Source organism: Arachis hypogaea, chromosome 15 (assembly GCF_003086295.3).
Source record: "Arachis hypogaea cultivar Tifrunner chromosome 15, arahy.Tifrunner.gnm2.J5K5, whole genome shotgun sequence".
In the NCBI taxonomy this organism is placed as follows: Eukaryota; Viridiplantae; Streptophyta; class Magnoliopsida; order Fabales; family Fabaceae; genus Arachis; species Arachis hypogaea.
In genome coordinates, this window is record NC_092050.1 from 44004940 (window position 1) to 44027507 (window position 22568).

A 22568-nucleotide genomic window follows, 5' to 3' on the forward strand; every position below is an offset into this window, starting at 1 on the left:
TTAAACCTGTTTATTCCACTATTATTAAAGCCTTGTTAAGGCTTTTGTTGATCCTTCCATGAGAAATTTGGATGATTTCTCCATGAGGGGTTATAGGTGTTTCCATAAGGTTCACCCATGTAATTCACCTCTGCTATTGCAGGGTTCTCAGGATCATAAGCTTCTTATTCAGAAGATGCCTCTTGAGTACTGTTGGATACAGCTTGCATTCCATTCAGACATTGAGAAATCATATTGACTTGCTGAGTCAATATTTTGTTCTGAGCCAATATGGCATTCAGAGCATCAATTTCAAGAACTCCCTTCCTCATAGGCGTCCCATTACTCACAGGATTCCTTTCAGAAGCGTACATGAACTAGTTATTTGCAACCATGTTAATGAGTTCATGAGCTTCTGCAGGCGTTTTCTTTAGGTGAATGGATCCACCTGCAGAATGGTCCAATGACATCTTTGATAATTCAGACAGACCATCATAGAATATATCCAAGATGGTCCATTCTGAAAGCATGTCAAAAGGACACTTTTTGGTCAGTTCCTTGTATCTCTCCCAAGCTTCATAGAGGGATTCACCTTCCTTTTGTCTGAAGGTTTGAACATCCACTCTAAGCTTACTAAGCTTTTGAGGAGGAAAGAACTTGGCTAAGAAAGCCGTGACCAGCTTATCCCAAGAGTTCAGGCTATCCTTAGGTTGAGAGTCCAACTATATTCTAGCTCTGTCTCTTACAGCAAACGGGAAAAGCATAAGCCTGTAGACCTCGGGATCAACCCCATTGGTCTTAACAGTATCACAGATCTGCAAGAATTCAGTTAAGAACTGAAAAGGATCTTCTGATGGAAGTCCATGGAACTTGCAGTTCTGTTGCATCAGAGAAACTAATTGAGGTTAAGCTCAAAGTTGTTTGCTCCAATGGCAGGAATTGAGATGCTTCTTCCATGTAAATTGGAATTTGGTGCAGTAAAGTCACCAAGAATCTTCCTTGCATTGTTATTATTTTCGGCCACATCTCCTTCTTTTTCAAAAATTTCTGTCAGATTTTCTCCAGAGAGTTGGGATTTAGCTTCTTCTTCAGAGTCCTCTCAGGTTCAGGATCAGCTTCAACAAGAATGTTCTTATCCTTGTTCCTGCTCATATGAAAAATAAGAGAACAGAAAATATGGAATCCTCTATGTCACAGTATAGAGATTCCTTATGCAAGTATAAGAAGAGAAGAATATAAGAAGGAGAAGAGGATAAACTCGAACACAAAGAGGAAGATGGGGTTCAAATTTTTGGGTGGAAGAGAAGTGTTAGTAGATGAATAAATAAATAGAAGGAGATGAGAGAGAGGGAATTTCAAAAATCAATTAAAATAAAAATAAAATTTAAAGTTAAATTTCAAAAATTAAAATTGAAATCAAATTAAATTGAAATTAAAACAATTAGTTAATTAAACAGGAAATTTGAAAAAGAGGGAAGGGATTTTTAAAAATTAGAGAGGGAGTTAGTTAAGTAGTTTTGAAAAAGATAAGAATCAAACAAAAAGTAAAGTGGTTAATTGAAAAAGATTTGAAAATCAAATTTGAAAAGATAAAAAGTTAGAAAAGATTTTGAAATTAAATTTTGAAAAATATGTGATTGAAATTTATTTTGAAAAAGATTTGAAAAAGAATTTTAAAAAGATTTGATTTTGAAAATTAAAGTTGATTACTTGACTAACAAGAAACAAAAAGATTTGATTTTAAAATTTAAGGATTGAACCTTTCTTATTAGGCAAGTAACAAACTTAATATTTTTGAATCAATCACATTAATGGTTAGCATTGAATTCGAAAATATGGAATAAAAATAAGAAAAAGATTTTGAAAATTATTTTGAAGTTTTCGAAAATATGAAAGACAAAAAATTGAAAAGGATTTGATTTTTGAAAAAGATTTGAAAAAGATAAAATTTTTAAATTGAAAATTTGATTTGACTCATAAGAAACAACTAGATTTTAAAAATTTTGAAAAAATCAAATCAAATTTTCGAAATTTATGAGTGAAATAAGAGAAAGATATTTTTTTGATTTTTGAATTTTAACAAGGAAAGAGAAAAACACCAAAAAGACTCAATGCATGAAAATTTTGGATCAAAACAAAGGAAACATGCAAGAACACTTCGAATGCAAAGATGAACACCAAGAACACTTTGAAGATCATGATGAACATCAAGTATGTATTTTTGAAAAAAATTTTAATAAAAGAAAACATGCAAGACACCAAATTTAGAAATTTTTAATATTTAGACACTAAAAATTCAAGAATGCATATGAAAAACAAGAAAAGACACAAAACAAGAAATTTTAAAGATCAAACAAGAAGACTTATCAAGAACAACTTGAAGATCATGAAGAACAAGAAAGAAACTCAATGCATGTGTTTTCGAAAAATTTTTAAGAAAAATAAAAGGATGCAATTAACACCAAACTTAAAATTTGACACAAGACTCAAACAAGAAACACAATATTATTTTTGATTTTATGATTTTATTAATTTTTTTGGATTTTTCGAAAATTATTTTGGAAAAACGAAAAAGAAGAAAATTTTTTTGTATTTTTCGAAAATAAGAAATAAAAAGCTTAAAATTAAAATAAAATTACCTAATCTGAGCAACAAGATGAACCGTCAGTTGTCCAAACTCGAACAATCCCCGGCAACGGTGCCAAAAACTTGATGCCCGAAATTGTGATCATCAATGGCGCCAACAACTTGGTACGCACAATTGTAATCTCAACTCTTTATCACAACTTCGCACAACTAACCAGCAAGTGCACTGGGTCGTCCAAGTAATAAACCTGATGTGAGTAAAGGTCGATCCCACAGAGATTGTCGGCCTGAAGCAAGCTATGGTCACCTTGTAAATCTCAGTCAGGTGGATTCAAATGGTTATGGTGAATTGATAATAAAAACATAAATAAAATATAAACTGGGATAGAGATACTTATGTAATTCATTGGTGAGAATTTCAGATAAGCGTATAGAGGTGCTTTCATTCCTCCTGAACCTCTGCTTTCCTGCTATCTTCATCCAATCATTCCTACCCCTTTCCATGGCAAGCTTTATGTAGGGCATCACCGTTGTCAATGGCTACATCCCATCCTCTCTGTGAAAATGGTCCAATGCGCTGTCACTGCATGGCTAATCATCTGTCGGTTCTCGATCATACTGGAATAGGATTTACTATCCTTTTGCGTCTGTCACTACGACCAGCACTCGCGAGTTTGAAGCTCGTCACAGCCATCCCTTCCCAAATCCTACTCGGAATACCACAGACAAGGTTTAGACTTTCTGGATCTCAGGAATGGCCGTCCATGGGTTCTAACTTATACCACAAAGATTCTAATATCTCGGACTCGGTCCTCTGTATTAGATATCTAAGAGATATTCATTCTAGCTTGTTTACATGTAGAACGGAAGTGTTTGTCAGGCACGCGTTCATAAGTGAGAATGATGATGAGCGTCACATAATCATCACATTCATCATGTTCTTGGGTGTGAATGAACATCTTAGAATAGGAATAAGCTTGAATTGAATAGAAAAACAATAGTACTTTGCATTAATTCATGAGGAACAGTAGAGCTCCACACCTTAATCTTTGGTGTGTAGAAACTCTACCGTTGAAAATACATAAGTGATGAAGGTCCAGGAATGGCCGAATGGCCAGCCCCCATAAAGGTCTAAGATAGCATAAAACTGATCAAAGATCTGATCCGAAGATGTAAATACAATAGTAAAAAGTCCTATTTATACTAAACTAGTTACTAGGGTTTACAGAAATGAGTAAATGATGCAGAAATCTACTTCTGGGGCCCACTTGGTGTGTGCTTGGGCTGAGCATTGAGCTTTACACGTGTAGAGGCTTCTCTTGGAGTTGAACGCCAGTTTGTAACCTGTTTCTGGCGTTTAACTCCACTTTGCAACCTGTTTCTGGCATTTAACTCCAGAATGCAGCATGGAACTGGCGTTGAATGCCAGTTTGCGTCATCTAAACTCGAGCAAAGTATGGACTATTATATATTACCGGAAATCCCTGGATGTCTACTTTCCAACTCAATAGAGGTCGCGCCATTTAGAGTTCTGTAGCTCCAGAAAATCCACTTTGAGTGCAGCGAGGTCAGAATCCAACAGCATCTGCAGTCCTTCTTCAACCTCTGAATCTGATTTTTGCTCAAGTCCCTCAATTTCAGCCAGAAAATACTTGAAATCACAGAAAAACACACAAACTCATAGTAAAGTCCAAAAATGTGAATTTTAATTAAAAACTAATAAAAATATACTAAAAACTAATTAAATTATACTGAAAACTGTGTAAAAACAATGCTAAAAAGCATATAAATTATCCGCTCATCAGGCTTCCACCACTTGACAATGTGCTTCATGCTCTACCTCTTGCCAAGCTTCTTTAATTTCAAGTGCTTTCTCACTAATTTCTTCTAGCTCTTTCCCATCACTCAAATCATAGATAGGAGGTTGAGTGAAATCTACCTCGTCATCAATTCCAAGTTCAATAGGGAATGATTCATCAAGCTCAAAAGGATCATATGTTGATGTGGAATCATCATAAATAGGGGAACTTGTTGCTTGCCACACTTCTTCCAATTCTTCAATCACATCATGCCTTGGAGGTTGTGCACTAGTCTCCTCAATATCTCCTTTAAACTCCATGGAAGAAGGTTCTTCAACTTGAGATTCCTCTTTGGATTCAACATCTCCTAAATCTTCAACCACTTCTTCCTCTTCTCTAACAATCTCGGCTTCCTCCTCTTGTTGCAGTTCTTGCTTTAACTCCTCTTCTCCACCTTGAAGCTCTAAATTCTCCTTCTCATTGTGCTCCTCAACTAATCCTCTACATTCAACAATAAGGGTGTCTTGGATAGTTGTGCACAATGAGGCCAATTGGCTCATCACTTCGGTTAAGTTAGCCACGACCTCCCCTTGCTTTTGGCAACGAGTTAGAAGTTCTTATTATTCTTGCAATAGAGGTTGGAGAGATTGGTCCAATGAAGGTGGTGGTGGAAGAGAGGGTTCATTGTTTAAGGGAAAGATATTGTAGTTGGAAGGTGGTTCATATCGGTGAAAATCTTGAGGTGGTGTATACAGAATTTGTGGTTGTTGGGAGTATTGGTGTTGGAAATGTGGTGGTTTTAGGTATGGTTCATATGGTGGTTGGTATGGAGGATATGAGTTAAGATCATATGGAGGTTAATGGTGGTATGAGGCTTGTGAGTGAGGTGGATAACAATGTTGAGCAAGGGGTTCATAAGCATATGGTGGTTGTGATTGATAACCACAAGGAGGTCTACCACGCACATTAGATTGGTATGCATCATGGTATGGCTCTTGATTATAGTACATTGGTGGGGGTTGTTGCCATGAAGGTTGATCAAATGCTTGAGGCTCCTTGATGTGAGAATTATTGTTGGTTTAGAATTAATCAAAATAAGAATCACTTCGTTAATAGCATAGTCCAAACCCACAATGAACTCTCACAATCAAAGTTTAAATCAAAGAATTATCACAATTCAAATCAAATAACCAAGAGTATTTAAACTCCCGGGTCATTCTCCCTAGGAATTGCAATTAAGTGTTCCATTATTGGCTATGAGGGATTTTGGGGGTTGATTATAAGAGGCAAGAAATTAAAGTGCAAGGAAAAAAATAGACATGCAAGAAATTAATACTCAAAGCAAGTAAATTAAAAATGGAATGCAAGTGGCAAAAAGGACTCTTGGCAAAGATTGGGGAATTGAGGATTCCTATCATAATCATAGACCACAAACATGATAATTGCTAAGAATTAATCCCAGTTAGTCTATCCTAACATCGAGAATAAGTCAAAAGGGCATAATTGATCTCAATCCACAAGTCCTAATCAACTCACTAATTAACTTAGTGAAAGACTAGCGTTAGTTGAAACCAAACCAACTAACAATTCCAATCACAATATCGAATGGACATCTATGACTCAAGGTCACCTAATTATCCAATTCCAAGCCAAGAGTGTGAAAAACTAGGCAAAAGCTAAAAGAGACATTTTATCAAACACCTAGCCTGCATAAAAGGGAAAATATCATAAATTGCAATAAAAATAAATTCTATAACTATCAATTGTAATAAAATGATAATAACAACTCAAATAAGCATTAAAGAAACATAAAACATCAAAATTGCATTAAATGAAATTAAGAGTAACAAGAGTGTTCATAAAACTAAAGTGGCATGAAAGTAAAATTAACAAAGGAAACTAAGAGATTAAAGGCAATAAGACATGAAAATGTAAATGAAACTACAAAAAAACATGAATTAAAGAGAGAAATTAAAGAGAGAAAAAAGCTAAAAACCCTAATTATAGAGAGAAAGGGGAGCTTCTCTCTCTAGAAAACTAACTAAAACATATAAAAACCTAAAACTAAGTGCTCCCCCCTTCATCCCTCTTCAATTTGGCTTGAAATAACTTTAAAAATGAGTTGGATTGGGTTTTGGGGGCCCAGAAATCGCCCCGAGCGGTTTGCAATTAATGAGCTCACGTGCCAAGACCTGTGCGGATGCACAGATGTGTGCGTCCGCACACATGCTATTTTATGACTTGTGCGTCCGTACACTTAGACTTATGTCCACTATAGTAAATTGTATATCATTTTAAATCCCCAGACGTTAGCTTTCTAATGCCGCTGGAACTGCCTTATTTGGACCTTTGTAGCTCAAGTTATGATCACTTTAGTACCGAGAGGTCAGGGCTGGCAGCTTTAAAAATCCTTCATTTCTTGAATTCTCCCATTTTGCATACTTTCCTTCCACTTCTTTAATCCATACTTGCCTTGTAAACCTGAAATTACTCAACAAACACATCAAGGCATCAAATAGAATTAAAGTGAATAAAATTTAGCAATTATAAAGCTTAAAAAGTATGTTTTCACTTTCAAGCACAATTTAGGAGAAATTATGAAACTATGCTATTTCAATGGATAAATGCAAGAAAAGTTGATGAAATCCACCCAAATGGAGCAAATAAACACCATAAAATGTGGATTCATTACATTCCCACACTTAAACAATGGCATGTTCTCATGCTATACCAAAGGAAGTGAAGAAGGAGAATCAACAATTATTCAATGTAACTAACTATATGCAATCTACCTATATGTATGTAACTATTATACCTTATACTATCTAACTATATATATGTATTTAATTAGTCCAAGTAAATCAATATCCAGGAAAGCATCTATATAAAATCAAGGGCTAAAGCAATCATAACCAAATCACATTCACAATTGAATTGAGTCATATAAAAGAATTTAAGCAAACTTGCAAGATAAGCAATAATCATAGGTGAAAATATGGAATTGAGTGATTGAACCCTCACCGGATATGTATAAGCACTCTAATCACTCAAGTGTTTAGGGTCAATCTACTCAATTCTGCTCTAATCATGCTTTATAAAGTTTGTTCTTCATCTAACCAATCAACACAAATTTAATGTACATATGCAAAAATCATGAGGTCTTTTCAAGGTTGTAATGGGGCTAAGGGCAAAGGTAAGGATATATATGTGGTTAATTGAGCTTGCATTTGAATCTTTGATTAACCTAAGTTCTCACCTAACACATACACAACCTATACAATTTTAATGTCAAGCCTAGCTACCCGTAATCTCACTTTTACATATACACACACTCATGCATTAATTGTAATTCATCACATATGCATTGATTATTATTGAATTTCTCATGGGGTAATTTTATCCCCTTTTTCATTATTTCTTTTTTTCTTTTCTTTTTTTTCTTTTCTCTTTTTTTTTTCAAGAACACATATATATATATATACCAACATATCAATGCATATGGTTTCTATAATATTACATGAGTATGCACCCCAAATTTTCAGGATTTTTCAACAAGAATAAAACACCTATTCATCAACCAAAGTTTCCACATTTTCCCCACACTTAAACATCACACACTCTCACTAACTTAAGCTACTCAAAGATTCAAATAAAGTACATTTCATTGTTTTTCACTTAAGGTTAATGATGTGGCAAAATAAAGAATAAAAAGGGGGCATTCATAGACTCAAAGTGGCAAATAAAGGTGAATAAAATGGTAGGCTATTTGGGTTAAGTGAGCTATAAAGAAATAATGGCCTCAATCACATAATTGTATAAATATACATTAAACAATGGATATATAGAATTAAACAAATCAAAGATTGCAATCATAAAGAAGAGCAACACACAAGAATGAAATAAGTGGTCCAATGATGTAACCACACAATAAGGCTCAAAAACTCACAAGTTGTATGTTCTTTAACTCAAAAACCATATGTATAAATCATGCAAGTTTCAATGAAAATTTTGAACTCAATTCAATTTGAATTTCTATGCCCTATATACAAAAGATAAGCTTCTTGGAAATTTCATTAATTGACTAGCATTTATTCTATATATGTATATAATGTGATTGGATGAAAAAGGTCAAAAATCCTAAGTTTAATTCCTAATTTCAATCAAACCAAAATAGCAAGTATATAGGAAATCAAACTAGGTGCAATCATCACATCATCCAAATCACAATCAAGAGTAAAAACCAAAAAGAACATGTACAAGCCAAAATTAAGAGCAAATTATCAAAATATGCATAACTACTATATAATACTAAGTTATGTACAAGCAAAATTAAAAAGTGCAATAAACTAAGTAAAAAGTTTCTCAAAAGGATAAAATATATACAAAGTACCAAAAAACATAAAAAAGAAATTACACTAAGTGTTCGGAAATGAAGATTGTCACCCATAATGTGCTTGCTGAAGATGCACAACCTCCTCACACTTAAAATGCAGCACCGTCCTTGGTACTCATGATCATGCGGAGTGGAAAGAGTCGTCACTGGGTCATCTCCACCTTTAGTTGGTGGGTTAGGCGATAGAGTGGCTGCAAGAGTGATGGTGGTGCTGAAAAGGAAAGAGCTAAGTCATAAAACAACATATGAAGTGAACATATAATAAAAATTTAAATAGAAGCATACATGAGAATCAAATTAAATCAAACACAAATAGCTTCCAATCAAATTCAGGACATGGAGGAAGCTAACTTGCTTGTTTATCAAAGAATAAAAGAAGGAAGGAACATTCTTACTATGCACAAAGAGAAAGAAAACAGTTAAAAGTTGAAGGTTAATGTTAGTTGAAAAATAAAAAAAAAAGTTAAAAGTTAAAAGTTATGTTAGTAAAAAGGAAAATGGTTAATTGAAAAAGAAAAGAAAATTCAAAGTTAGGTGAAGGAAAAGAAAAAGTTAGATGAAAAAGAAAAAAAAAGTTAAATGTTATGTAAAAAGAAGGGGAAAGTTAGTAAAAGAAATGGAAGAAAAATCAAAAGTTAGGTGCATAGTCACAAGTTCCTTAATTCCAAAAAGTTTCAAAAATGTCAAAACAAGCAAGTTTGTATTCACTTCTCAATAATTCAAAATGCCAAAACAAGTGATGCACATGTATGTGTAGACCACATAATCAAGTAAATATCAATCACAAGTAAATTGGCATAATTTGAAGCAATTTGGTAGTGTTGGCAAAGTGAAAAATATTGAGAACAAGTTAAGCAAGGACCATTCAAACACCAAATTATAATGAATCATGAAAGTCACAAGTTGAAACAATAATTTAAAACCTCATGATCTATGTGACTTAATGTAAGTTAGGCATGAATAGAATGAATCAAATTAGCCACATAGATTAAAAACCTTCAAACTTGTGACTTTATACAAAAGAGGCTCAAATTTTCCAAAGAATTTCAAGTTTATGGTCAATTTAAAAAATTCACTTAAGGCATATTCAATGCTCAAGAAGAACACACAATTTAAAAGAAGCAAAGAAGTTAAAGAATTGACCAAAACTTGTAAGGAAGCTCTTAAGGAAATTTCCAAAACCATTTAGCAAACAAAATTCTATTAACACAGAAATCTGTCAAATAGACTCTTGTTGCCCCAAATAACACAATGTCACTTAATGAAATACGGTTAGGAAAAATTCGACAGCATTTTAGCAGTAAATTGGCCTATTTCCTCAAACTCAACTAATCAATCCAAATGCCATATGAATGCATTACAATTAAACACAAAAACCAAATATGGATCCACATGAATTGAGCAACTATGCTAACAAATAGCAACGAAACATCAATAATCAATTCAAACCAAGCCAACCAGCATCGAGCATCATTCTTTCTTTGGACAATGAACAAAAGTAATGGTCTAAACTAACAGGGGCAACATTGAGTTCAATAATCATTCCAGAAGCAGCATGAGTTCAAATAATTAAGCATAATTGAATCAAACAATGAAGTTCAAATTGAAACAAAAACTCAGCAGCAATCACAATTGAAATTTATAATAGCCTTCAGCAAGAATAAAGCAACAAAAACACTATGCAGCTTCAAGAGACCAATTTCAAACAAAGAAAGTTTTCCATTCCCAAACACCAGCAGTAATATCTCAGAAGTTCCACAGAAAATCGGTCAAACAACTAACCAAATGAACTCAACAGCAATTTAACAATCAATTCAATCAGAAAAATCAAATCAGAATCAGTGATTTCACATCATAAACAGCAACCCGAACAGTAATATTCATCAGCAAACAGAACTTTTCCAACACTTGCAGCTAAAATCAAAATCCAATAAACTAAACTAACCTATCCTAACAACCTAGAATCCACTAAACAGAAATCAGAATCTAACTAAGTAACTAGAATTAGAACCAGATTAAAGAAACCAAAACTAACTAACAAAATTTGAAAAAGAATCAGAAACAGAGTTCAATGGAAACCTGAAATGCTGAACAAACATTCGAAACAGGAATGGAGAGGAAGAGGAGTGGCCTCGGTTGTTCTAGGTGGAGTCCTAGCGGCGAACAGGGAGGCGAAAGAGAAGCTCGCCGTCGTGTTGGTCCGGAGAAGAGGAGGTTGTTGCAAGGGATGGAGAACAGGGGAAAGAAAGGCGCGGCGGAAGCAGGGTAGCGGCGATTAGGGTTGCTGGCGGCGCTGCGGTCCTGGGCTCGCGAAGAAAGGAGAAGAGGGTTGGTGGTTTTGATTTAGTTCTGCGCTGGAGAAGGGGACAGGATCGCACAGAGGGGATGGAGTTGCAGTGACACGCAGCGTCACTGGGTGGTTGGTGCACGAAATTGTGATCATCAATGGCGCCAACATCTTGGTACGCACAATTGTAATCTCAACTCTTTATCACAACTCCGCACAACTAACCAGCAAGTGCACTGGGTCGTCCGAGTAATAAACCTTACGTGAGTAAGAATCGATCCCACGGAGATTGTCGGCTTGAAGCAAGCTATGGTCATCTTGTAAATCTCAGTCAGGCGGATTCAAATGGTTATGGAGGATTGATAATTAAAAGATGATAAAACATAAAATAGGATAGAGATACTTATGTAATTCATTGGTGAGAATTTCAGATAAGCGTATGAAGATGCTTTGTTCCTCCTAAACTTCTGCTTTCCTATTGCCTTCTTCCAATCATTCATACTCCTTTCCATGGCAAGTTTTATGTTGGGCATCACCGTTGTCAATGGCTACTTCCCGTCCTCTCAGTGAAAATGTTCCAAATGCGCTATCACCGCACGGCTAATCATCTGTCGGTTCTCGATCATGTTGGAATAGGATCCACTGATCCTTTTGCGTCTGTCACTACGCCCAACAATCGCGAGTTTGAAGCTCGTCACAGTCATCCCTTCCCGGATCCTACTCAGAATACCACAGACAAGGTTTAGACTTTCCGGATCTCAGGAATGGCCACCAATAATTCTAGCTTATACCACGAAGGTTCTAATTTGAGATTAGAAACCCAAGAGATACACATTCAAGCTTGTTTGCATGTAGAACGAAAGTGGTTGTCAGGCACGCGTTCATAGGTGAGAATGGTGATGAGTGTCACATAATCATCACATTCATCATGTTCTTGAGTGCGAATGAATATATTGGAGAAGAAATAGACTTGAGTTGAATAGAAAAACAATAGTACTTTGCATTAATTCATGAGGAACAGCAGAGCTCTACACCTTAATCTATGGTGTGTAGAAACTCCACCGTTGAAAATACATAAGAACAAAAGGTCTAGGCATGGCCGTGAGGCCAGCCTCCCAAAATGTGATCAAGAGATCAAAAAGTATATACCTCTCTATATAAATACAATAGAAAAAGCTCCTATTTATAGAAAACTAGTAGCCTAGGGTTACAGAAATAAGTAATTAATGCAGAAATCTTCTTCCGGGCCCACATGGTGTGTTCTTGGCCTGAGCATTGAAACTTTCATGTGTAGAGACTTTTTTTGGAGTTAAACGCCAGCTTTTGTGCCAGTTTGGGGGTTTAACTCCAGCTTTTATGCCAGTTCTGGCGTTTTGACACCAGAATTTCTATGCTTATTTTGAATGCCGGTTTGGGCCATCAAATCCTGGGCAAAGTATGAACTATTATATATTGCTGGAAAGCCCAGGATGTCTACTTTTCAACGCAATTGAGAGCGCACCAATTGGGCTTTTGTGGCTCCAGAAAATCCACTTCGAGTGTAGGGAGGTCAGAATCCAACAGCATCTGCAGTCCTTTTTCAGCCTCTGAATCAGATTTTTGCTTAGGTCCCTCAATTTCAGCAAGAAAATACCTAAAATCATAGAAAAACACACAAATTCATAGTAAAGTCCAGAAATGTGATTTTTATTTAAAAACTAATAAAAACATAATAAAAACTGATTAAAATATACTAAAAACAATGCCAAAAAGCGTATAAATGATTCGCTCATCATAACACCAAACTTAAATTGTTGCTTGTCCCCAAGCAACTGAAAATCAAATAGGATAAAAAGAAGAGAATATACAATGAATTCCAAAAACATCTATGAAGATCAGTATTAATTAGATGAACGGGGCTTTTTAGCTTTTTGCTTCTGAACAGTTTTGGCATCTCACTTTATCCTTTGAAGTTCAGAATGATTGGCATCTATAGGAACTCAGAATTCAGATAGTGTTATTGATTCTCCTAGTTCAGTATGTTGATTCTTGAACACAGCTACTTTATGAGTCTTGGCCGTGACCCAAAGCATTTTGTTTTCCAGTATTACCACCGGATACATAAATGCCACAGACACATAACTTAGTGAACCTTTTCAGATTTGACTCAGCTTTGCTAGAGTCCCCAATTAGAGGTGTCCAGAGCTCTTAAGCACACTCTTTTTGCTTTTGGACCACGACTTTAACCGCTCAGTCTCAGGTTTTCACTTGACACCTTCACGCCACAAGCACATGGTTAGGGACAGCTTGGTTTAGCCGCTTAGGCCAGGATTTTATTCTTGTGGGCCCTCCTATCCACTGATGCTCAAAGCCTTGGATCCTTTTTATTTTACCCTTGCCTTTTGGTTTAAAGGGCTATTGGCTTTTTCTGCTTGCTTTTTCTTTTTCTTTTCTCTCTTTTTTTTCGCATATATATTTTTTTTCTGCAAGCTTTTCACTGCTTTTTCTTGCTTCAAGAATCAATTTTATGATTTTTCAGATCATCAAATAACATTTCTCTTTTTCCCATCATTCTTTCAAGAGCCAACAATTTTAATATTCATAAACAACAAATTCAAAAATATGCATTGTTCAAGCATTCATTCAGAAGACAAGAATTATTGCCACCACATCAAAATAATTAAACTGTTTTAAAATTTGAAATTCATGTACTTCTTTTTCTTTTTCAATTAAAAACATTTTTCATTTAAGAAAGGTGATGGACTCATTTTCATAGCTTTAAGGCATAGACACTTAGACACTAGTGATCATGTAATAAAGACACAAACATAAATAAACATGAAGCATAAAAATTCGAAAAACAGAAAATAAAGAACAAGTAAATTAAAGAACGGGTCAACCTTAGTGATGGCGGCTTGTTCTTCCTCTTGAAGATCTAATGGAGTGCTTGAGCTCCTTAGTATCTCCTCCTTGCCTTTGTTGCTCCTCTCTCATAACTTTTTGATCTTCTCTGATTTCATGGAGGAGGATGGAATGCTCGTGATGCTCCACCCTTAGTTGTCCCATATTGGAACTTAATTCTCCTAGGGAGGTGTTAATTTGCTCCCAATAGTTTTGTGGAGGAAAATGCATCCCTTGAGGCATCTCAGGAATTTCATGATGAGGAATTTCCTCATGTTCTTATCCATGAGTGGGATCTCTTGTCTGCTCCATCCTTTTTTTAGTGATGGGCTTGTCCTCATCAATGAGGATGTCTTCCTCTATGTCAATTCCAGCTGAATTGCAAAGGTGACAAATGAGACGAGGGAAAGCTAACCTTGCCAAAGTAGAGGACTTGTCCGCCATCTTGTAGAGTTCTTGGGATATAACCTCATGAACTTCTACTTCCTCTCCAATCATGATGCTATGGATCATGATAGCCCGGTCTATAGTAACTTCAGACCGGTTGCTAGTGGGAATGATTGAGCGTTGGATGAACTCCAACCATCCCCTAGCCACGGGCTTGAGGTCATGCCTTCTTAGTTGAACCGGCTTCCCTCTTGAATCTCTCTTCCATTGAGCGCCCTCTTCACAAATGTCTATGAGGACTTGGTCCAACCTTTGATCAAAGTTGACCCTTCTAGTGTAGGGGTGTGCATCTCCTTACATCATGGGCAAGTTGAATGCCAACCTTACATTTTCCGAACTGAAATTTAAGTATTTCCCTCGGACCATTGTAAGCCAATTCTTGGGGTCCGGGTTCACACTTTGATCATGGTTATTGGTGATCCATGCATTGGCATAGAATTCTTGAACCATTAAGATTCTGACTTGTTGAATGGGGTTGGTGAGAACTTCCCAACCTCTTCTTCGAATCTCATGTCGGATCTTCGGATATTCACCCTTTTTGAGTTTGAAAGGGACATTGGGGATCACCTTCTTCTTGGCCACAACTTCATAGAAGTGGTCTTGATGCACCTTTGAGATGAATCTCTCCATCTCCCATGACTCGGAGGTGGAAGCTTTTGCCTTCCCTTTCCTCTTTCTAGAGGTTTCTCCGGCCTTTGGTGCCATAAATGGTTATGGAAAAATAAAAAGAAATACTTTTACCACACCAAACTTAGAAGATTTTCTCGTCCTCGAGCAAAAGAAGAAAGAAGAGAGTAGAAGAAGAAGAAATGGAGGAGATGGAGGTCGGTTGGTGTTTCGGCCAAGGGGGAAAAGTAGTGTTTAAGTTGTGTGAAAATGAGGGAGTGAAGATGGGTTTATATAGGAGTGGAGAGAGGGTTAGGGTTCGGCCATATAGGGTGGGTTTGGGAGGGAAAGTGGTTTGAATTTGAATGGTGAGGTAGGTGGGGTTTTATGATAGATGGATGCGGATTGGTGAATGGTTTATTGAGAATAGGGTAGGATTTGATAGGTGAGGGGTTTTGGGGAAAAGGTATTGAGTTGATTGGTGAAGGGTATTTGGGGAAGAGTATTATGAAAAGGTGTGAAGAAGAGAGAGAGTGAGTTGAGGTTGGTGGGGTTCCTGTGGGGTCCACAGATCCTAAGGTGTCAAGGAATTCTCATCCCTGTACCAATTAGGCGTGCAAAATGCCCTCTGCTGCCAATCCTGGCGTTAAACGCCAGGTTGCTGCCCATTTCTGGCGTTTAACACCAGCTTCTTGCTCTTTTCTGGTGTTAAACGCTAGTCTAGTGCCCATTTCTGGCGTTAAACGCCCAGAATGGTGCTGGTGCATGAAATTGTGATCTCAGGCAACGGTGCCAAAAACTCTGTACGCACGTCTTAATAAATCGTTTTTCATTCACAACTTCGATACAACTAACCAGCAAGTGCACTGGGTCATCCAAGTAATAAAACCTTACGTGAGTAAGGGTCGATCCCACGGAGATTGTTGGTATGAAGCAAGTTATGGTCATCTTGTAAATCTCAGTCAGGCGGATAATAATTGATTATGGAGTTTTCGAAAATAAATAATAAATAGACAGAAAATAAAGATAGAAATACTTATGTATATCATTGGTGAGAATTTCATATAAGTGTATGGAGATGCGTTCGTTCCTCTGAACTTCTGCTTTCCTGCTGTCTTCATCCAATCAATTTTACTCCTTTCCATGGCTGGCTTTATGTAAGGACATCACCATTGTCAATGGCTACTTTTCATCCTCTCTGTAAAAATGGTCCGATGCACTGTCACTGCATAGCTAATCATCTAGAGGCATCACCGTGGTCAATGGCTGCATCCCATCCTCTTGTGAAAATGGTCCAAATGCTCTGTCACGGCACGGCTAATCATCTGAGGTTCTCGATCATACTGGAATAGGATTCACCCTCCTTTTGCGTCTGTCACTACGCCTAGCACTCGCGAGTTTGAAGTTCGTCACAGTCATTCAATCCCAGAATCCTACTCGGAATACCACAGACAAGGTTTAGACTTTCCGGATTCTCATGAATGCCGCCATCAATCTAGCTTATACCACGAAGATTCTGATTAAGAGATCCAAGAGATAATCATCCAATCTAAGGTGGAATGGAAGTGGTTGTCAGGCACGCGTTCGTGGGGGAATGATGATGATTGTCACGTTCATCACATTCATGTTGAAGTGCCAATGAATATCTTAGAAGCGGAATAAGTTGAATTGAATAGAAAAACAGTAATACTTTGCATTAATTCATGAGGAACAGCAAAGCTCCACACCTTAATCTATGGAGTGTAGAAACTCTACCATTAAAAATACATAAGTGAAAGGTTCAGGCATGGCCGAATGGCCAGCCCCCATGATCTAAGAACTAGACGTCTCAAGATGTCTAATACAATAGTAAAAAGTCCTATTTATACTAAACTAGTTACTAGGGTTTACAGAAGTAAGTAATTGATGCATAAATCCACTTTCGGGGCCCACTTGGTGTGTGCTTGGGCTGAGCATGAATGTTACACGTGCAGAGGCTCTTTCTGGAGTTGAACGCCAGGTTGTAACATGTTTTTGGCGTTCAACTCTGGTTCGTAACGTGTTTCTGGCGTTTAACTCCAGACTGCAGCGTAGAACTGGCGTTCAACGCCCTTTTACGTCATCTAAACTCGGCCAAGGTATAAACTATTATATATTGCTGGAAAGCCCTGGATGTCTACTTTCCAACGCAATTGGAAGCGTGCCATTTTGACTTCTATAGCTCCAGAAAATCCACTTTGAGTGCAGGGAGGTCAGAATCCAACTGCATCAGTAGTCCTTCTTCAACCTCTGAATCTGATTTTTGCTCAAGTCCCTCAATTTCAGCCAAAAAATACCTGAAATCATAGAAAAATACACAATCTCATAGTAAAGTCCAAAAATGTGAATTTAACATAAAAACTAATAAAAACATCCCTAAAAGTAACTAGATTCTACTAAAAACATACTAAAAACAATGCCAAAAAGCGTATAAATTATCCGCTCATCACAACACCAAACTTAAATTGTTGCTTGTCCCCAAGCAACTGAAAATCAAATAGGATAAAAAGAAGAGAATATACTATAAATTCCAAACTATCAATGAAACATAGCGGGACTTGTAGCTTTCTGCCTCTTGAATAGTTTTGGCATCTCACTTTATCCATTGAGGTTCAGAATGATTGGCATCTATAAGAACTCAGAGTTAAGATAGTGTTATTGATTCTCCTAGTTCAGTATGTTGATTCTTGAACACAGCTAATTTATGAGTCTTGGCCGTGGCCCTAAGCACTTTGTTTTCCAGTATTACCACCGGATACATAAATGCCACAGACACATAATTGGGTGAACCTTTTCAGATTGTGGCTCAGCTTTGCTAAAGTCCCCAATTAGAGGTGTCCAGGGTTCTTAAGCACACTCTTCTTTTGCTTTGGACTTTGACTTTAACCGCTCAGTCTCAAGTTTTCACTTGACACCTTCACGCCACAAGCACATGGTTAGGGACAGCTTGGTTTAGCCGCTTAGGCCAGGATTTTATTCCTTTAGGCCCTCCTATCCACTGATGCTCAAAGCCTTGGGATCTTTTTTATTTACCCTTGCCTTTTGGTTTTAAGGGTTATTGGCTTTTTGCTCTTGACTCTTGGTTTTAAGAGCTTTTGGCTTTTTCTGCTTGCTTTTTCTCTCTTTTTTCTATTTTTTTTGCTATTTTTTTTTCTGCAAGCTTTGTTCTTTGCTGCTTTTTCTTGCTTCAAGAATCATTTTTATGATTTTTCAGATTATCAAATAACATGTCTCCTTGTCATCATTCTTTCAAGAGCCAACATATTTAACATTCTAAAACAACAACTTCAAAAGACATATGCACTATTCAGGCATTCATTCAGAAAACAAGAAGCATTGTCACCACATCAATATAATTAAACTAAGTTCAAGGATAAATTCGAAACACATGTACTTCTTGTTCTTTTGAATTAAAACAGTTTTCATTTAAGAGAGGTGATGGATTCATAGGACATTCATAACTTTAAGACAAAGTTACTAAAGACTAATGATCATGTAATAAGACATAAACATGGATAAGCACTTAACATAAAGAAAACGAAAAATAGAGAAATGTAAGAACAAGGAATGAATCCACCTTAGTGATGGTGGCGTTTCTTTCTTGAGGAACCAATGATGTCCTTGAGCTCTTCTATGTCTCTTCCTTGTCTTTGTTGCTCCTCCCTCATTGCTTTTTGATCTTCTCTAATTTCATGAAGGATGATGGAGTGCTCTTGATGTTCCACCCTTAATTGTCCCATGTTGGAACTTAATTCTCCTAGGAAGGTGTTGATTTGCTCCCAATAGTTTTGTGGAGGAAAATGCATTTGAGGCATCTCCGGGATCTCATGGTGATGAGCTTCATGCGTCTCTTGAGCTCCATGAATGGGCTCTCTTGTTTGCTCCATCCTTTTCTTAGTGATGGGCTTCTCTTCCTCAATGGGAATGTCTCCTTCTATGTCAATCCCAGCCGAATTGCATAGATAGCAAATGAGGTGAGGAAAAGCTAACCTTGCCATAGTGGAGGACTTGTCAGCCACCTTGTAGAGTTCTTGAGGTATAATCTCATGAACCTTCACCTCTTCTCCAATCATGATGCTATGGATCATGATGGCCCGGTCTATAGTAACTTCAGACCGGTTGCTAGTGGGAATGATTGAGCGTTGAATGAACTCCAACCATCCTCTAGCTACAGGCTTAAGGTCCAGTCTTCTCAGTTGAACCGGTTTGCCTTTTGAGTCAATCTTCCATTGAGCTCCTTCCACACATATGTCCATGAGGACTTGGTCCAACCTTTGATCAAAGTTGACTCTCTTTGTGTTGGGGCGTGCGTTCTCTTCCATCATTGGCAAGTTGAACGCCAACCTTACATTTTTCGGACTAAAATCTAAGTAATTCCCCCGAACCATGGTGAGATAATTCTTTGGGTTCGGGTTCTTACTTTGATCATTGTTCCTTGTGATCCATGCATTAGCATAGAACTCTTGAACCATTAGAGTTCTGACTTGTTGGATGGGGTTTGTTAGAACTTTCCAACCTCTTCTATGGATCTCATGTCGGATCTCCGGATACTCATTTCTCTTGAGTTTGAAAGGGACCTCGGGGATCACCTTCTTCTTGGCCACAACATCATAGAAGTGGTCTTGATGAGCTTTGGAGATGAATCTTTTCATCTCCCATGACTCGGAGGTGGAAGCTTTTATCTTCCCTTTCCCTTTTCTAGAGGATTCTCCGGTCTTGGGTGCCATCAATGGTAATGGAAAAACAAAAAGTTTATGCTTTTACCACACCAAACTTAGAATTTTGCTCGCCCTCGAGCAAGAGAAGAAAGAATAGATGATGAAGAAGAAGAAAATATGGAGGAGAGGAAGGAAAGGTGTATTCGGCCAAGAAGAGAAGAGAGGGTTGTGTGGTGGGAAAATGAGGAAGAATGGAGGGCTATATATAGGGAAGGGAGGGGGGGTAAGGTTCGGCCATAAGGGTGGGTTTTGGGTGGGAAATTGATTTTGAATTTTGAAGTTAGGCGGAGTCTATGAGGTAGGTTTATGGGGAAGAGTGGATGATGTGAGTGGTGAAGTGGTGATAGGGAAGAGAGATTGAGGTGATTGATGAAGAGTTTTGGGGAAAAGTGTTTATTGGGAAGAGAGGATGACATTGAGAAGAGGGAAGAGAGTGAGTGGAGGTAGGTGGGGATCCTGTGGGGTCCACAGATGCTGAGTTGATCCTGTGGGGTCCACAGATCCTGAGGTGTCAAGGATTTGCATCCCTGCACCCATTAGGCATGTAAAATGCCTTTGCATGCAATTCTGGCGTTTAAACGCCGAATTGATGCTTGTTCTGGGCGTTCAACGCCCAGATGCTTGTTTCTGGCGTTCAGCGCCATATCTTCTTCACTGTGCATTTCTGGCGTCTGGACGCCAGGATGCTGCTTGTTTCTGGCGTTCAACGCCAGATCCATGCTCTGTTATGGCGTTGAACGCCAGCCAGATGCTCCTTACTGGCGTTTAAACGCCAGTAAGATCCTCCTCCAGGGTGTGATTTTTTTTCTGCTGTTTTTGATTCCATTTTCAATTTTTATATTTATTTTGTGACTCCACATGATCATGAACCTAATAAAACATGAAATAACAATAAAAATAAAATTAGATAAATAAAAATTGGGTTGCCTCCCAACAAGCGCTTCTTTAATGTCAATAGCTTGACAGTGGGCTCTCATGGAGCCTTACAGATGTTCAGAGCATTGTTGAGACTCCCCAACACCAAACTTAGAGTTTGGATATGGGAGTTCAACACCAAGCTTAGAGTTTGGTTGTGGCCTCCCAACACCAAACTTAGAGTTTGACTGTGGGGGCTCTGGTTGACTCTGTTTTGAGAGAAGCTTACTGTGCCTCTTTTCCATGTTTACAGAAGGATGACCTTGAGTTTTAAACACAAGGGAGTCCTCATTCAATTGAAGGACTAGTTCGCCTCTGTCAACATCAATCACAGCTCTTGCTGTGGCTAGGAAGGGTCTTCCAAGGATGATGGATTCATCCTCATCCTTCCCAGTATCTAGGACTATGAAATCAGCAGGGATGTAAAGGCCTTCAACCTTTACTAACACGTCCTCTACTTGTCCATAAGCCTGTTTTCTTGAATTGTCTGCCATCTCTAATGAGATTTTAGCAGCTTACACCCCAAAGATTCCCAATTTCTCTATTACAGAGAGGGGCATGAGGTTTATCCCTGAACCAAGGTCACACAGAGCCTTTTCAAAGATCATGGTGCCTATGGTACAAGGTATTAGGAACTTTCCAGGATCCTGTTTCTTCTGAGGCAATGTCAGTTGATACAAATCACTTAATTCATTGGTGAACAAGGGAGGTTCATCTTCCCAAGTCTCAATACCAAATAATTTGGCATTCAACTTCATGATTGCACCAAGGTACTTGGTAACTTGCTCCTTAGTAACATCCTCATTCTCTTCAGAAGAGGAATACTCATCAGAGCTCATGAATGGCATAAGGAGGTTTAATGGAATCTCTATGGTCTCTAGTTGAGCCTCAGATTCCTTTGGTTCCTCAAAGGGAAACTCCTTATTGATCACTGGACGTCCCAGGAGGTCTTCCTCCTTGGGATTCACGTCCTCCCCTTCTTCCTTGGATTCGGCCAAGATGGTTATATCAATGGCCTTGCACTCTCCTTTTGGATTTTCTTCTGTATTACTTGGGAGAGTACTAGGAGGGATTTCAGTGATCTTCTTACTCAACTGGCCCACTTGTGCCTCCAAATTTCTAATGGAGGACCTTGTTTCATTCATGAAACTTACAGTGGCCTTAGATAGATCAGAGACTAAGTTTGCTAAATTAGAGGTATTTTGTTCAGAGTTCTCTGTCTGTTGCTGAGTGGATGATGGAAAAGGTTTACTATTGTTAAACCTGTTTCTTCCACCATTATTAAAGCCTTGTTGAGGCTTTTGATCCTTCCATGAGAGATTTGGGTGATTTCTCCATGAGGGATTATAGGTGTTTCCATATGGTTCACCCATGTAATTCACCTCTGCTATTGCAGGGTTTTCAGGATCATAGGCCTCTTCTTCAGAAGATGCCTCTTGAGTACTGTTGGATGCAGCTTGTATTCCATTCAGACTCTGAGAAATCATATTGACTTGCTGAGTCAATATTTTATTCTGAGCTAATATGGCATTCAGAGTATCAATTTGAAGAACTCCCTTCTTTTGAGGCGTCCCATTACTCACAGGATTCCTCTCAGAAGTGTACATAAACTGGTTGTTAGCAACCATGTCAATGAGTTCTTGAGCTTCTGCAGGCGTTTTCTTTAGGTGAATGGATCCACCTGCAGAAGTATCCAATGACATCTTAGCTAATTTAGACAGACCATAATAGAATATATCCAGGATGGTCCATTCTGAAAGCATGTCAGAAGGACACTTTTTGGTCAGTTGCTTGTATCTCTCCCAAGCTTCATAGAGGGATTCACCTTCTTTCTGTCTGAAGGTTTGAACATCCACTCTAAGCTTACTAAGCTTTTGAGGAGGAAAGAACTTGGCTAAGAAAGCCGTGACCATCCCAAGAGTTCAGGCTATCTTTGGGTT

The 22568-nt window shown here is 37.7% G+C and overlaps 2 non-coding genes across 2 annotated transcripts; both read left to right on the top strand.

Moving 5' to 3' along the window:
• Positions 1-503: 503 nt before the first annotated feature.
• Positions 504-611, top strand: LOC112753673 (small nucleolar RNA R71). The gene has a single exon (XR_003178047.1). It is a non-coding gene; the product is annotated as a small nucleolar RNA R71 (small nucleolar RNA).
• A 21774-nt stretch (positions 612-22385) lies between these two features.
• LOC112752396 (small nucleolar RNA R71) lies at positions 22386-22493 on the top strand. Its single transcript, XR_003176835.1, has one exon. It is a non-coding gene; the product is annotated as a small nucleolar RNA R71 (small nucleolar RNA).
• Positions 22494-22568: the final 75 nt, after the last annotated feature.